We start from the raw sequence: 17,369 nt of genomic DNA, 5'->3' as shown, positions 1-17,369 counted from the left end.
TCAGACAGGAGGAAAGGACAAATAACATTCTCCTCACAAGTGTCTGAGGAATACATAGACCTTAATTTTATTCTCGGGACATACTGTGCTTGAGCTGGGCGTATTCGGATCTCTAGCACATTTAACGATTGTGTGCRTAATGATTTTAACAACACCAGCTTCATGACTGTTACTCAGTTCCACACACATTCATTGCAGAGGTTTTGCAGATGGCAGCAGGGGATCATATTGAAGAACATCAGCTTTAAAAACACAGATTTAAACGAGAATATATGCTAGCTCTCATGAGGATGTTTGCTAGCTATAAAGAAGCATTACTGCAGGYGTAGGTCAGCCCCTAAATGTGATCTAGGACTGTTCCCCTTGCCCATGTCCTCAAGTAGGTCTGGCAGATCTAGGAAAGAAAAGTGATGTGCATACACTGAAGACATTACTGTATCATCTATAAATGAAATAATAYAGAGAGGGTATAACACTCAAAGAGGCAGTCAGGAAACACACATAAAGAAGCGTGGAGAGACAATGACGGCAGGTAGGGAAAACCAAAGAACACCCTGCCAGGCTACTCCCAAACCCATMAGAGGAGAGCGCTCAGCCCATCAGAGGYTCATCTGCACGAGCAAAGAAGAGTGGGAGGCACAACAGCAGGCGGGAAACCCATGCTGCCTGCTCAGAGGGACAGGTACCGTGCCTGGCTCCTCTGAGGCTGTTCCAGGAGACCAACAGCCCCATGGGCCAGATATGAAATCCAGCACAGTAAGTCAATGGCAGCAGGTCTCTGGAGCACCTTTCAGATGGAGAGGGCTGCTGCCTATGGATATGGGACACATTGTGGGCACAGCAGAAGAACGTTATGAGATTGCACAAGACTTRCTATGKGATGTTCAGGGGAGGAATGAAAGGCAGGGAAAGGGAGAGGTATAGGTGATTTGGGGAGGAACRAGCATGGGTTAATAGAGAGATAGGGCTATAAAAAGGGCTGGTATCATTCAAACAAGTTGCTGGTCAGTGAGGGTCTAAGTGCCAGCAACAGGAGTCAGATCACGTGTGAGAGAGCCCATGTGTCTGTGGTGCCAGCAAATGGAGTACATGAAGGTATATAAGCCAGTGAGTGATCTCTAATCGGTATCAAGCCAGACTTGCCATCAAGCAGGTGAAGTGACCTGGGAGTCAGGTACATATATGTGTCTCTAAGGACAAGACCACAGGGTTGCTAGTTACCTGGGGGAGCAGGGAACTCCTAGCTGACTGCAGGAGGGACCATGAGCTCTGAGGTCGACTGGGAGACCCATTCATGTGTGTGTGTGTGTGTGTGTGTGTGTGTGTGTGTGTAGCTAAGGATGAGCCATCTGGAGAGACCACAACTCCAGGGGCAGCGATTGGGTCGACTGAATGTCTAAGCCCAGCTGCTGGAGGGACCCACATTGTACAAATGTATGTATCTAAGTCCCACTGACGGACACTCTTCCTGATGAGCCAGAAAAGAGAACAAGGTGTGAGGCTGTTGGTGCTATATGTGTGTTGGTGTGTACGCCAACTGGGAAYAAATACATGCTCAGCCTTGCTACAGATTGGACCTGGGGGCAGGGAGCTGCACCAGCCTCCCTTTTCTTGGGCAATCGGATTTGGTCTCCCCTTAGTTCAGATCATCTCTGCTCTGTCTATCTTCTTTGAACATTCATTCCCTTTATGCCTTTGCTGTCTGTGAATCTTCTGCATCTCCTGAYATCTCCTGCAGCTGATTTGTTTCAAAATAAATTATTTGTAAGCTATTCTTTGAGATCTTCTTTGGCCATCCTGATCCTATTTGTAGTATTTAGTCTGCCAAAGTTTATGATCTTTGCTATTTTCTTGATTATGTCACATCTTCACAATATTTCAGTGTCCCACTGGCTCTCTTATACCTGGTAATTTTGCAAAAGGCCTAATATATCTGGCTCAAGGCTTTCCTGAAATTTGGAGACTCTTCTATACTGTCCAGGGGCACTCTGAAACCATAGCACTCCTCATTTTACTAGTACTAGCAGGTTAGTGAAGAAAATAAGTAGTTCCACAAGCAGCCAACCTAAAGAAAGCTGGTTTCAGATAAATTTCTATGAAGTGGTTGTATTTTCTGGGACTTAAAATAACAGCTCTCATCAAAAGGCTTCTTGCAATGGAGCATTCATAAAGCCACTTTTTTAATACAGAACCTCTGYTGTGTGATAATATAATGGAACTTATGCTGCTGCCTTTCTCCCAAAGAAGGATTAATAAGATCTGCTGTGTCTACCCAGCTGTGGAGATTTACAAAACCTATAAAAAAATCTTTGTATCTTGAAGATATGAGCCCTCYGTCAAATTGGTTAAAATTGGGCAACAGCCTTAATATTTTGCGGGAGACACTAACTGACATGTACACGTGGATAACATAGCCACATAGATCTTGTTTCTACAGGGATGGAAGAAAACAAAAAGTTTCAGAGGAGAAAAAGAAACATGGAAAGAATAAGAATGATGCGTCCTGTGGCAACTTTGGCAGCTGTTTAGTAACTCAGTTGTTCCTCCCCATCAATTTCCAACACATAGAAATCTTTTTCCACATTATGTGTTCATCCAGAACACCCAGATGAGTGGCTTGGTATCAGACAGGATCCCAGGCACAAGACCAAGACCTTTAAGCAGACAAGTCACCTCCAGCCTGCTGGAAAACATCGCCTGATTGCAACTTTTGGCTGGGCTACCATAGTCCTACTTCTCTAACGTAAGTGCTCTTTCCCTCTCCCTCTAACTCAGTTCTGTTACTGAACCAGCAARCGTGAGTCTGCCCGCAGTTGTTGTGCCTTGCAACGCAGTGATGGAGGACTTGTCGTGTAGAATGTCTGTGCAGATTAAAGTGTGCAAATTAAAACGAGTGCAAAGATAACTGCATCTCAATAGCCTTTCGTCCCTCATTCACCATCCCTTAACCTCCGCTTCAGGTCACAGGGTATAGACGATGATTAGGCATCTGCTTTGCCTCGGACTGTAACAGCTTGACTATATTATTCTACACAAGTGTCTCTGTCACCTCATGTGCTCCCTTCCTGCTGTATCCAATGTCTTTCATCTGAAACTTCAGCCATGAAGATTTTTGGGCTGAGACTGTCTCTTCTTTAGACTTTCAGAGTCCGCAGAAAATGGTCAGTGGCACTGCTGCAAAATAAGTTTTAAAAAACTCTGAATGCTCATCAATCCTTCCATAGGACTGAGAAAGTTCCTTTCTTAATGTTTTGTGACTCATTCCATTTAATATTGTTTTTATACATAGTGTTTGTTAAGTTGTGTGTAAGTAAAAATGAAATTTGTGGCAAAAACTGGACATAAACCATTCATAAGATGATTACAACCATGCGTCATTTCAGCTTCTTCTTCTTCTTGCTGAGATTTAATTTTTATAACTATACATGCAAAAGATATCTCCTGAAGCACTTAATTGCACTACACTGACTTTTCTTATGGTATAGCAGGTCTCACAGAAGCTGATCTTATGACAAATTTACTACATCTGTGCTGGAGACAATTATACAGCAAACCAATGGATGAAGTAGCTTGAATTAAAAACAAGCTGACAATCTGTATATAGCTTCTTTTAAGTTAAATGGAGCAACAAAGATAGTAAATGCCTAAGACAGAAACCTACGCTGCTTTTCATTTTCCTACAAAGAATGCTGATAAGGGCTTTCTGCAGGGGGAGGAGGTTATATGTAAAAAAAAAGTAACAGCTTTTGTCTGTGAAATAGCAGTCAGAAAAATCCAGGAGCGATTTCAAAAGATACTTCCATTCAGTTCAATGATTTTTTTCCAGTCAGACGCAATATTCTGTATCCATTTAAAGCGCATATCCAATTAAACACACGGCATATACAAGATAAAGGTTCTGGTCAGAGGCATCCCTTTTAAAATTAGCCTTTTGTCTCCAGTCAAAAAGAGAGTCTAGAAAAACGTAATTTGTGTGTGCGCTCACGGTTGAGAAAGAATGCTTGTTCCAAGCTACATCCCAGAAATTATGCTTTAGCATTCGAGCGTAAGGAGCTTGGTGCACCCTTTGCTTTGTGGTATAATTCACTTCCTACTATTATCTTTTTCAGCTGTTCAGATGGCCTTTAAAACAAGCACATATGATGTAGTAAAAAAAAAATGTGATTTCAAGAGGTACTCAAGGAAACAGAAAACCAGCAAGTATGTTTTTTTGTGTCTACCAGCAAGACATGGATTTCCAGACAAAAAGTGACACCTTTTGGTCTAATCAAGGTTTAATTGAGTCTGCACTGTCAGTCAGGCAGAGGGTGAGGAAAACAAAATAGGCTATGGCTAGATTTTAGCGAAAGGCACCATTTAGTAATTTCCAGAGGTTGCCAGCTACTTGACAGAAGTGCTGCTGAGCTCTTTTTAAAACAAGCCTTTCTAATTGCTAATGTTTCTGGTTTCTCTAATTATCTGTTCATTGTTCTATAAAGGACTAAGAGCTTTTTTTAGCATTCCAGCTAAGTAATCATAATATGCTAGTAAAACAGGACTATAACAACATGTAAGATGGCCCCAGCACCATTAGCGACAGCTGATGTCTCCCCCTGGGCCAGCCTCGACCCCATCTSCCTCTCCAGATAGAGAACATGATCCTTCGCTTGCTCTCTTCTTAATGCAGCTCACAGCATCTTCCAATGAACCAGTCAGCCAGGTTTGTTCCTCCTCTTTTTCCATGCCTCTATTCTCCTAATAAGAACGGGAATAAAATGRCAGGTGTTTTAAATAAACTAGTGGGTTTTTTTCAAGAAAGAGTAAGAGATTTTTTTTTCTTTTTAGGAAAAGGCAGAAAGAGTATTTCCTTTACTCTTGTCTTGTTGTGGGAAAGCCATAGTAATGTAGTTTGGGAGGATTATAAAAGTTAAATATTTGTACTTGAAGGCAACCTCTGCTCAGAGTTTACTGCTGTGTACTACCAACCTAGCTCACAAATCCCACCAGTCTTTGGCTAGAACTGGCAGCTTAACAGCTAATCCACATAGCACCAGTTATATTTTGCCCTGTGCTGAATCTCACATTTTCTGCTGGCCTCTAAACCATGTTTCTTATCGAGATCAGGGAAGACATCCTGCTTTGGTGTCCATTAGACTGTTTCCCTCAATTTCAGTGTAGTATAGTCCTACACTGTAGGTTAACACAGCCCTTTGAAAACTAGTATCAGACTTTCATTTTTAGAGGTTATGGTGCTTGCCTTAGACAATATATTCATCTACTTTGCACTGCTAGTGTGTTTTGGTTACCAGACACTCAGTGAAGTCAATCATTGCTTCCTATACATCCAAACCTTTTAAAAATGTTACACTTTTTAGAGAGAATCTCTAACATATCTGTCATTGCTTTCGAGGCAGACTCTGTTGAGCTCTTGATAACCATCTATGCTTTTGGAATAATAATAGGAGTTTCTCTTCTGTTGGGGATATGGTAAAGAGTCAAACTCATTCTAAAATATAAATCCATCAATGTGATTACTGATTTCCCATTCCCAATTTTTTGTTTTGTTTGTGTTTCTAATCGAGATGCCTGTAGTTTGGGGAAGATTTTTGTCGAAAGTGCTTCATGCAAATTGAATATAACCTATAATTTGCTGCTGTCATTTTTTTACCTCTGGAGTGACAGTATTTTTTCCATCTCCATTTGTCTCACTTTGCCACCTAATACCACTATATCCCAGTACCTTCTATGTCAAATCAATAGTAATAATGCAGTTTCTAAGTCTTCACACTTTTAGGGTAAAAGCTTACTTTGGACTAAATTTGGGGGTGTTGATTTTTCAGACTGTCATTCTCATGTATATAAATAGAAAGTCTATATTTTTTATATGCTTCTGAATACTGTGGGGTTTTCTTTAACGATAATTTTTCTGATGGAACAGAAGGATGCCAATATCTGGTTTGTCCTTCCAATAGCAGAAAGACTTTTTGGAAAACAAAACATACGCAGAGTTGCTTAAAGTTGATCGAAATCTGATTTTGCGTGTACTTCCATAAGTTTCTCCAGTGGAGTGAGAATGCTCTGTCTCATCTTTCATAAACTTACTTCTAGACCTCATGGTCTGTATTTCCCCAGAAATCTGCTCACATGATGAGTTTCGCRTCAAAAGTCCACTTTTTTAGTGGAGCTGCCACTTTCTCTGTTAGTCCACACCCACCCACTTGGTAGGGAGTAGATTCAAGGAAATAAATTACCACTTAAGAAGTTACCACTGCCAYGCCATTTTTTTGTGTTCTTTCTGCTTTTATGAATGCTGAGTAGATAGGCATGTCCTTACCTAGCTGAGAAACCACCCGTGGCTGATGTCTTCCAGATGGGAGAGACAGAACATCYCGGCTCCCAGCTTCAGCTACAACCCAGGCCCAGGGCAAGCCCGTTCTTCCAGTGCTCATTCCCCTCATCRTCCAAAGCATCTACTGCTCTTTGAATTTCAATTGCTGGCACATATACAGCAGGCATTCTGGAAGTTTAAGGTTTTAAACTGGTATCTGAATCTGTTGAAAAGCCAGAGAAGAGGCATAACTGTGGGCCAATGTGCCCGCATTAGCCTAAACAYGGAGAGAGTAGGCAGTTGCTCTCCAAACCTACACAGAGCCTGTGCACTGTCTTCTCTTTAAGCTTTGAAATATGGTGAATTACATTAATCTCTCCTGGAAGTGACAAACTGCAGGATTATTAAGGGGTTCTTACTCTGGCAAATGAGGATTTTTTTCTTTCTTTTTTCTGCAAACCAGAGTGAAGAAAAATCTTTTCAGAGTTTTTATGTTAAGCTAGTGGTCCACACTCAGCAAGGCGACATGACCTCAAGATACATGGAAAAATAGAAGCTGTCAGACTGGAAGGTCACCTGCCTTTATTGGGAGGTAAAAAAAAAAATTGGCCAAATCTCTGAGATATAGGAGGGAAGGAGAGTGTGTAACCCATGCTAGCACACTGCAAGGCCTTCCAGGGGAAGACAGACTGAGTTAGGTGTGACAGGAGAGATGGGGCAAACGTGAAGATTTGAGAAAGTAATTAGTATACATGGCTATAGGCACAAAAGAGGTAGAGGCACTTCAGTCTCTCCCCCACAGCTAAAGAATTGCTTTAATTAGTAAATTGCTTTAATTAGTAAATAAACCCACAGTTGTACAATTAACATTTATTTATCTCCATTCATTGAAAAGAAATGCATTTAGTGATGATGTAAAAATATTCATTAAACTATTACATTTAAGTCATTTCTTTAAAAACTCTGAAAAGATACAAACAGCAGTTTTTTTCTTGTTTTGTTTTGATTTTTAACACCTTCCTTAAGACTTCCAAAATCCCCAAAGAAGTAAGATTTCATACCTTTAAACCTATTGTGATTGGTAGCTCCAAAATACTTCTTGTTCATTTGTACACGTTGAAAAATATTTACTTCTATTTAACTGCATAAACAGGGATATTCCTCGAATGACTTTAATAACCTTGCTGGAAATTAACAGGTTAAGCTGGAAAGTTGCTCACTCTGGCAGAAATCTGAAACATGTCTTGAACATGAATTTCTGCTGTGCATGAAGCTGTGAGAGTTTTTTGATTGTTTTGAATATTACTGAGACTTTTCTGTTCACAGCCTAATTTAACAGTGACAATTGTAAAATTATTCTCACTGAAGGAATGTACTTACAGAACTCCTGTGTTGAATATGATTACCTGGATCMTCTCTATTTATTTCCATTTTCTTCAGGATTCTTTAACCTCCTTGAAATAYGAGATAATGCACCTCTCTAAATCAAATATTCATATATTTTTTGCTCCCACATTAGCTTGTTAGCTTTCTTCTTATCAGACAGTCTGATATTGGGAGTCATTTTCCTAAACTAGTCTCAGTTGCTGAAATTCTACCTTGTACAGTTTTGCAGAGATTGTGTCCACTCCAGTTAGAAATCTTTGGGTCCATGTAATCCTAGAAATAAAATAAAACACTTCTCTCTTTGAGCTCCTTTTGCCAGAGGTACTTGGCCTGGATTGAGACAGTYCAAGCTGTCTCTCACCCACAAAGAAGACTGCGAGGAGGAGTGGAGGACCTCCCCTGCAGCACAGTTCATGCTTTTCTTCAGTACGAGATTTCCAGTGAGAAATGATGGGAAAWGATGGAAAAGTAGGGAATGCTCAATTCAGGTGTATAAAGGCCAGTTAGAATAACGTGGTGGTGTCTATGTCAACCAGGTAATGAAGGGYTGACATGCTGTCTCCTTCTTGCTGCAGATGGAAGAGGATACAGCTACAGATACAGTCTCTGTCAGAGGGAAGAAATCATCCCTGTGTACTTTCCTTGGAAATAAAAATATATTTGACAAAAGTAAATATATTTGACTAGAAAAAATATTTCAGTGGGCTGCAAGTGTCCCTAATTATAACTGCTGAGCCAGAAACAAGGACCAGAAGCAGTGCAGGGCAAATGGAGTTTGTCCTGTCAGCAGCAACTGATATCTCTATTAGCAGTGCTACACAGGGCACCTTGATTGACTATACTGCTCTGTAATACTGCTACTCCTGTCCCTTCATATAGGATATTGTATAATTAACTCTAACTAGGATGTTCCAAAAGATGCTTAAAAYCTGAGAGCCCATCTACTCTGAAGATCCAAGGGCCCTTTCAAGAATATGGATTTTCCCGTGCATCCTGGGGTTAAATAATTATTTCTGTCTTTTTCCCATATTCTATAGCACGTGTTGCTTGCTAGGTGAATATTGCATCTCACCTCAAAGTAGATTTATTTCATCGGTGCTGCCTGTATATCACTTGCAAAGCACTTAGGTATCCTTCAGGGTAAAATGTACTGCATTCTATTTTACTTCATATTGTGTCCTTGCTTAGATCCTTGAAAGTTTTTTATTGCTTGGCATATGTTGGTTGGATTTTTTTCCATAATCAGTTTAAATGCAATGTGTCCCTTGTCCAAGTTAATTACATGGTTGGGTTAATGACTCATTGCTTCAGGCAGTTGAGTGGGGAACTTAGCCAGTCATTAACGCACTGGCTATTTTATTGCCTCTAAGCTGAAGCTTCATTCCAAAACCTGGGCTTCAAAGTGGTTACCTTCATCAGAATCAAGTGCAGATAGAAGATGCAATCAAAGAGCTTTCTTATGCAAGTCTACCACTGAATTTAAAAGCTACTGGATTAGGTGCCTAGCAGGCTGGATAGCTCAAAGTAGTTACAGGAAATAGATTAATATCGATGTGATAAAGGGTTAAATTCRTTCTGGACACTTGGCTCAGTCTGTTTGGGATGACATCTGCCAGCTAGAAAGCAAGAAATGAGACCATTGGAACAAGCAATTATAAWATCTCCAGGTAACATTTAATGCAAAACCAAGTCAGAATACACTTTGGGGTGAAAAAAATACCATGAAACTCAGAAATCATAGAAACTCCAAATCAGCTTGAACTGGAATACTCAGAAGAAATCAAACAGAATTTTGAAAACTGTGGTCCTGTCTGTTTGGGGAAAACAGAAACTACATTTRTTTCTGCCTTTTTGCATTCCCATTCAAGATGACTATTTTCTTCTAGTGAAGAAAACCAGGAACTTATTAACCCAAACTTGTACCCATCTACTTATCAACTTTTTAAAATAAATAAGATGTTCTGATGCTCCCTGATGCTGTGGAAGCCATAGCCATGTTGTTCCAGAGAGCCTAATGGAGACAGATGCCCACCTATCACTGCCTACATATCTGTAAAAGTTCTCAAAATTTCCTTCAAATTCCCTTCAAAAMTCCCCACCTATTTAAACAAATATATACTTATGCTATTGACTCTTGCAGATATTTCTTTGTTTGAGCACAAGAAGGAGGAGAGGAAAAGCAAGGCTCATGGGTAAGTTTCATTATGATGCTAATTATAAACTGCTATTCTGATCTGGTTAGCAGTTATTCCAATTAGTTGATGATCAAGAACACTTTCCATCAGAATTCTGACAGTTCTTGTGAAATGAGATACTCTTCTCAGACAGCTCTGCTCCCCTTCTTGGCTAAGCCATTTCTGTGCAAGCCTGATTGCATCTCGGTTTGTGTACAGTGTCCCAAAGGCAATGTTTGTTTTCTTTGTTTCAGTAGACAGAGGAATTGGTTCTCTCATGTTTTATTCATGCAAGTATATCTCGTGAATATGGCCTCCAATATGTATTAGAGGCAAAAATATCACTAACAGTAATGCCTGAAAGAATCCTTACTTGTGTAACAAATGGACACACAAATTAAATTACCAGTGGTAATGCATGCCCACTCCGAAGCTGCAGCCCAGTGTGGAAAGCTGCTGAAGCAATTAGCTCCATTCAGAATTGCAAATTAGGAGTCCGTTTTAATCAGAAAAGTAGGACATCTCCTCTTAAACAAAGACAGCAGTGCAAGTCTGTAACACRTCTGACAAATTACTGTCAGGTTGGCAAAAGGTATCAAATTACCCTCTCCTTACACCGAGCTTTAGGATGAAACGCTAGTTAAGCACTCTTTTTCTTCATTCATTCCCAGCGATCCTCTTTCGTTGCACAATTACTAACCGGAACCAAGATTTTGTTTAATTTTCTTGTGTATGGCTTTGCTATGTTGTCTAGATACAGCTGTTATATTTACCATACAGAAATGGGATTAAACGCAAGGTTCAGCAGGTGGCATCTCATTTGTACTTATTCATTCTRTGAATACTGAAATGTTTAGCAGCTAGGGCAGGGTGACGGGTGAATGGATCCAAAAAGTTGCACCAAAGCCTCCTGTCAGTCCATCTCTGCCAGAATAAATGTCTGCTGATAACCACAGTCTGGGTCCAGAAATGCTTCTTCACTCTGGATTAATAGCACTAGTACAAGCCACCAGCTTCTCCTTGAGAGACTTGTTTCAAGGTGGCTTCACTGCTACAGTTAGGKTGATAACCACAAGCTAGGGATCGAAGACGGTTTCCAAATGCTTGGATCATCATGTAGGAAAGAAAAATCCCCAAAATTGACTTTCAGTAAGACTTTGRTTCCAGTGCCCCTCGCTCCCATAGCAGGGTCTGGGCAGGCCAAGACGTTGTCCCCTGACACCTGGACACTGCAGTTCTGCAGGTTCGAGCTACAATGCTGGACCTTAATGCAGGTGACCCAGATGGAAACACGCATTCCTGTCTAGGCACGCCGTGGAAAGACAGAACCTCGTGGCAGAGGCGCTAAGCAGACCAGTGAGAGCTGCTCTGTCTGATACCTCACTCCCAAGTGCCATTTGTACCTTTGTAAGCTCTCCTAAGCAAAGCATCACTTTTGTTAATGAAGTTAGCTTTCCATGTCCTTCGCCATGACTGAAAACTTGACTCAAGATGGTATATTGTCAAATGACTATTTCACCACAAATGTGATACATTGTTCTGTCAACATAATGAAAAGGAAAAAAAAGAGTTGTTAATAAAATAAACTTAGTGCCAAACCATAGGTGACATTTTACTTTCCAGCTAAGCTTAAGTAACTTGACTTCACTGAAGATTTGTTTCACATCACCAGTCATACTCTTTGTGCATATGAAACACCTTGCAYGTAAAGCGGAGCCTTTTATTTCACAGCAACCTACATGTTTTTTGGAGGTCGAGAAGGAAGGCAAAGCTGTTTTTTATTTTCATTCCATGTTAACATATCCCCAGCTACAAGTTTCAGCCAGCACTTTCACGGAGAATTAAATCCTGCTAGAAACTAGTAACTGACTATCCTACGCAGCATGCATGTAGAACATGGAAAAACTACTTATGAGCTGGGGAAGTGTGAGAACTTTGGACTACAGATATCTTCTCAGCTATAAAAATAGTGTTATTAGCAAACACTGTCGCAAGAAAAAGTATCAAGTGCAGCTATCATTTGTTCTGAGGCTTAGTGCATTCCCTTCTGCCTTCTCAGTGTGTTCCAAACGTTTCACCTTTTGGTAACAAAACTTTAAAATTTTAAGTTCCTAGTAGAATAAATTTTAAATAGCTGTTTTTGTCCAAGAATTTCTGTTCTTAAAACTCAGCAAAGATTGAGCTAGCTGTACACCATACAGGCAAAAAATCAGCCATTTCTTACCTACTTTTCTGGTGTGGTTTAAAACTAATGATGTGGCATTTCCTCTGAATTAATAACTAAGAAAAATTGTCCTGACAGGCCCAAACAGGTTCAAGGAGAAATCACAAGGGAAATAGCTTCTCCTATCTTTTTTTCTCCAGGCAACAGTGCAGCTGTAGATCTGCTCTTCCATGAAGTTTCGTTCAGCTACAGAGTTGCATCAGAATTAACTAATATTAAAGCTTCTATTTTCTTGGTTAGACAGGAGTAATGCCAGACAAAACAACAACAAAAAACAAATGAACCCTGAGGAAAATAAACAAAAAGATCAAGAACTAATCAAAGGACCTTTTTTTCAAATATTCATGCACTGTTTATGTGAGAGATTACACAAATGGCCTGCAGGAATTAAAGCTCTTAAGAACTGTAAATTCTTTTAGGAAGGGAATAGATCTTTTTATTATGTGCCTATACGCAAATCCATGTGCATGTATATGAATTTAGTACGTCAACTGTTAGGATTTAGTTGAAGATGTCTAGCTCTGTTTGATGTTATTAAAATCCCTTGAGTCAGGGGATTATTTAAGTTTTTCCTAACTTAAAACACAATTCCAGCTTTTATGATTTCAATGTAAAGTTTGTGAAGAAAAAGCTAAGGGTTTTGAGAGCCAGAAGATACACAAAGAATCCTAAATGCGGTCATTTTGTTTTGAAATATTATGATTTTTAAGTCAGTTTTATCAATTTTGTAACATTGGCAAATAGTTCTTGACATTTTGACAGTGGTAAGGTTAGGGTCCAGCCTCTGATCCACAGACTTCAGAGACTACCATATTTAACCAAACCAATGCTGTAGGCTTCCTTAATCCAATTTAATGTCAGAATCTCCAAAGTGAGAATGGAGAATGGAGTGAAATGGAGCTGCTCTCCATCTCTCTGTTACTGAATGCCAAAAAGAAAGAAACTGAGATTCAAATACAAGACCTGTTGTCCTTCCAGAATAGCTAATGATTTTGTACACTCTTTCATGGAAAAGCTAGTGACATACTACATATTTTTACTCCATTTTGATTTTTTTCAACTATGTTACATGTACAAACTAATGTAAATGCCAGATATGTTTTGTGGTGACACATGCACATGAAAATGCAGTTCTCACTAGCTTAAGCTGATGAAATCTGGACAGTTCAGTTCTTCCCAGTCCTCCACCCTTCCCTTGTGCAACAGTCACGTCAATATGACCACAGGGTGAGCCATTTCACGGAGCTGATCTGGCTGAAAGCTAATACTTTTTTTTACTGGATTAGCTTCAGCATGAGCTTTCAGCTGGATGACTTAACTGAGCTGGCTTGCCACAGGGCCACACAAAAGCTTTTGATGGCACCTAACCATGTGACTAGTTTATCTGAATCATCACGGCGACACATCCTGAGCATGTTTTTCTTCTTTTTCTTGRTCTTTATAAATGCTAGTAACTGTTGTATATTGTATATTGTAAATAAATGCTCATAGTTACATTTCTTCTGCTTAAGATTCTTTTTAATGCAACCAAGTAAAAAACATTTTTCATCCCAGGACACAGGGCGCAAGGATACTTTATGAATTTCTACAGCTATCCATCATATTTTCCAGAGCATCCAAGGAACAGCAGAGTATGTCCCTTTGCAGCTGCAGGGGCCGTATGGCAAGCTGGTATCACAGGGGGCAGGAAAGATAGAAGAGCCTTTCAGTGACCAGCGATAACCGTGCAGCATGCAGCAATGCATGGGGGGCATGTGYTTGAATGCTGGGGCTCCAGTGAATTTGCCACAACCTAACAGGAGAAAACATATTTTTTGGTTCTTCATTTCTCAGAAAGCAAAYAAGTGTTCTCAAGGAGCATGGAGGGAGCACACCATTTCTACTCATGGGAAAACAAAATTTTGAGGAAGGTTTGCAAGTCAGAGACTCTCTGGAGAGTAAATCAGATGGTGAGAGAGGAAGTAGGGGCTGGGGAAAATGCCAAATGAAGACTCCAGAAGTCAAAGTGTACAGAATGCCGTGGGTTAGCTGAATCTTTAGATGAGAGTTGTCTAACACAGGGCTGTGCATCCCCTAGTACTATATAGTAGGGAGCCATAGGGCATACACATTGCTCTGAGACAATTCTTGATCACATTAGGATGCTAGCRCTGTACCATACTCATTTTAATGAGGCTGCTTTGGGTCCTGACATGCACTGCTAGTCATAGCTCTCAAATGAAAGAAACTGAATAACAAGACCTGCTAGGTCCRGGAAAGGACCTAGCTTTCCTGGTACGCTAGACGCTGTAACTTGATCTCCTTATCTAGCAGTGGGAGAATTGCAGTACTTGAACTGATTTCACCCCAGCGGTGCTGCAGATGTGAGTTCTTCAACATGCAGGGACATCTGAGTCCCAGAGAAGACTCGGAGAAACCATTAACCCTCAACCATTGTAGTGGGGCTTCTAGCACAGATGGAGTAAAATACTTGTTAAAAGTTATGAAAGAGCATTTTAAGGAAGAACGTAGTCGAAAGAAAAGGTCTTTCGCAAGTGTCTTTGCGCATTACACGAAAAAGACAGAAGTACAAGTTTAGTCATACAAGCACTCAACAAAAATGCTTATTAATCCACGAATGGAAGAAATCTGTCTTCACATGATAGCTTGTGCAATAACTGCAGTATTTATGTAAGCCTATCCCAATCACCAAGCTGAACAATGAAAAATGGACAAAGCTGGATGTGTCTGTGGCCTAGATCAGGCTTACTAAATTATAAATTTCCTAATAGGTCAAATTATTCTTTCTTGACAAGATCCTAAAGGCATAGGTGCRTGTTTGCTGAGATTTTAAAACATAGAAAATTTGTTTTGAGAACAGTGTTTTACATACAGAAGGAACTATCCTTGTCTTCCAGCCAGCCTCTCCAACTGTCACTGCCAGACTGCCACTAGGCTGGGGCAGGTGGCACCTCTACTATGGGCCCGTGGTCAAGCTGTGATGAAAAAGCTGGTGAAAGTAAGCTGAGACCAGCCTTGTCAGGCTCCCATCTCACTCAGGAGCCACCTTACAGCCCTCACCCTCAGTCCTTTCCTGAGCCTCGGCAGAGATATGCCATGCTCAGCCTTGTACGTTGCTGATGTGGTTTCTGCCAGTCCAGTGCTTCCATATTTTATCCCAGTTTGTAACTGGAGGAGGTAATACCAGGGCAAACCACACTCCATTGGTGAGGGTCTTGCAGGGTGTTAGAAATCGTCCCACAGCAGGGTCAAGTAAGTTCTTTTAGAAATCATAAAGCTTTCCAGGAAAYAGTCTTCCAGGCTAAGCAATGCCCGTTTGAATTTTCAGCTTCTTTCTTACATAGTAAACCTGAAAGTTTCCATTACATTGAGAGCAGCCAAAGGAAAGGAAGTCTTTTCCTCCATAAAGCATCCTTTTCACAACTCATGAAAACGTCCCCTCCAAGAGCCAGGAGTTTGACTACTATATACTCAACTCCACTGACTCCCATAAAGCTATGCTGACTTACGGCCCTAGTAATAAAAAACACCCTGGAGGTGTCTAATGTGGATGGAGCCTATTTTCTCTCTTTGTGTCTGAAGGCCGTACATCTCCCACCAGCAGTCTAGATATGCCCGAGAACCTCACTGCAGATACAACTTCACATGCAAATCCAATTTGCAAATCAGGTAGCAGCAACTTCCACACATTAGATAGCCAATGCAGCTGACTCTGTCTTCTTCAATCATTCTGACTGCTCACTGAGATACGCATTACTCTTTTTACCCAGAGTTCAAGATTTCACTCCCTATATTCATTCATTTCTAACACTTTTCATGCATTTACGCCTGCCTCTGCTGATAACTCTCCACAGCCACTGATGGCAAACCAGGTTGTTCAGTATTAATCTTCTCTGCTCTTACTAAATCTGATTTTTAAGTTGGCCTTCTATATTGAAACATAAGCAAAACTTATACTTTTCAAATGTGAAAGGGACCACTATTTTGAAATTATCATTAAAATGTTGAAAAGTTCTCCTCCAAAAAACTAAGAACTGCTAATTTGCATGTTAATAGACCTTTTCACTCAGGAAGATAACAAATGCAATCTTTGGCCAGATACAGAGAATTAATTACAGCAACAGAAAGAATCCTACCAAATACAGAAAGCAAGCTCTGAATTTTTTGAAAGAATGTTATTGTCACTTAAGTTTCATTACATAGTATAATACTACTGGAGTAGATTGTATTTTTGCCTGTTGAAGGGCTTCAGGGTAAAAGAGACTAACAAATATTTAGTGTATTTAGTGTGCTGTCCATTTGAGACACTGCACCAAAGCAGACATAAAGATGGATAAAAAGAARGCAACTAAASCTACWATGCYATCTTGGAGATTGGAAATCTCTAAAAGTCTCTGCCCACTACCAGCAAATRAACAGCCCAATTCAAGGAGAATCAAAGCACTGAAAAAGGTAAATGACTTATTGGRTCTATTGTGGCTGCAGAACAGCTAGGGGAGATACCTGCCTCCGAGCTACTGTTTGCAGGCAGTATAGCTAAGACATTGTCAGAGACAGAGCTGTTGGAAAAGACGCTGAAGCRGAAGTGATAATTTAAACTGCCACAAGTCACTGGGTCCAGAGATTTCATCTAAGTGCCCTGCAGCAAATTAAGAATGAAATAGCGGGAATATTAACAGATATATTTAATTTGTCACTAAAAATGTGCCTGAAGACTGCAGATGATTAGTCAGTGGTCCATCATCCAGGATATTGCAAGCCAGGTAGCATTTCTGCAGGATCAGTTAGAACTGATGAATAGACAATTGAGGTGAGAGACATGAAATATCTATTTATCTCACCATCTACATGCTGAAATTGTTGCCTTATCACTGTATTATTTAACAAGAACATCCTCTGCTAGAGACAAACCTGTGTGACAATGTACATCCCCTCTGCCTAGTTTATTAAGAACGCTCTGAGCTAATACAGGAATAAATGAAGAGCAACTTCTCATGATTTATTTGTTCCTTTGGAAAGCATTTGATAAATCTCCGATAAAAAGCTAGCGATAAGCGTAGGTAGTCCTAGTATACCTTCACATGTACTCACATGTAGCTCCAAAACAAATTGGCAGCGGGTCAAGATGTAAAACAAAAAATGCTGATGAAGACTTTCTAAATCCTATTAACTTATTTCCRTGTTCAAAATAGTTTCTCTCTTCTGACACTCTTCTAATTTTTAGTATTGTTTATTCCTCCCAGTTACCTGGTAGAAGCATAGCTTTGTAGTCTGATCT

This window comes from Rhea americana, unplaced genomic scaffold, assembly GCF_003343005.1.
Source record: "Rhea americana isolate MKP2758 unplaced genomic scaffold, rheAme1 scaffold_130, whole genome shotgun sequence".
In the NCBI taxonomy this organism is placed as follows: domain Eukaryota; kingdom Metazoa; phylum Chordata; class Aves; order Rheiformes; family Rheidae; genus Rhea; species Rhea americana.
This window is presented reverse-complemented; position numbering follows the sequence as displayed.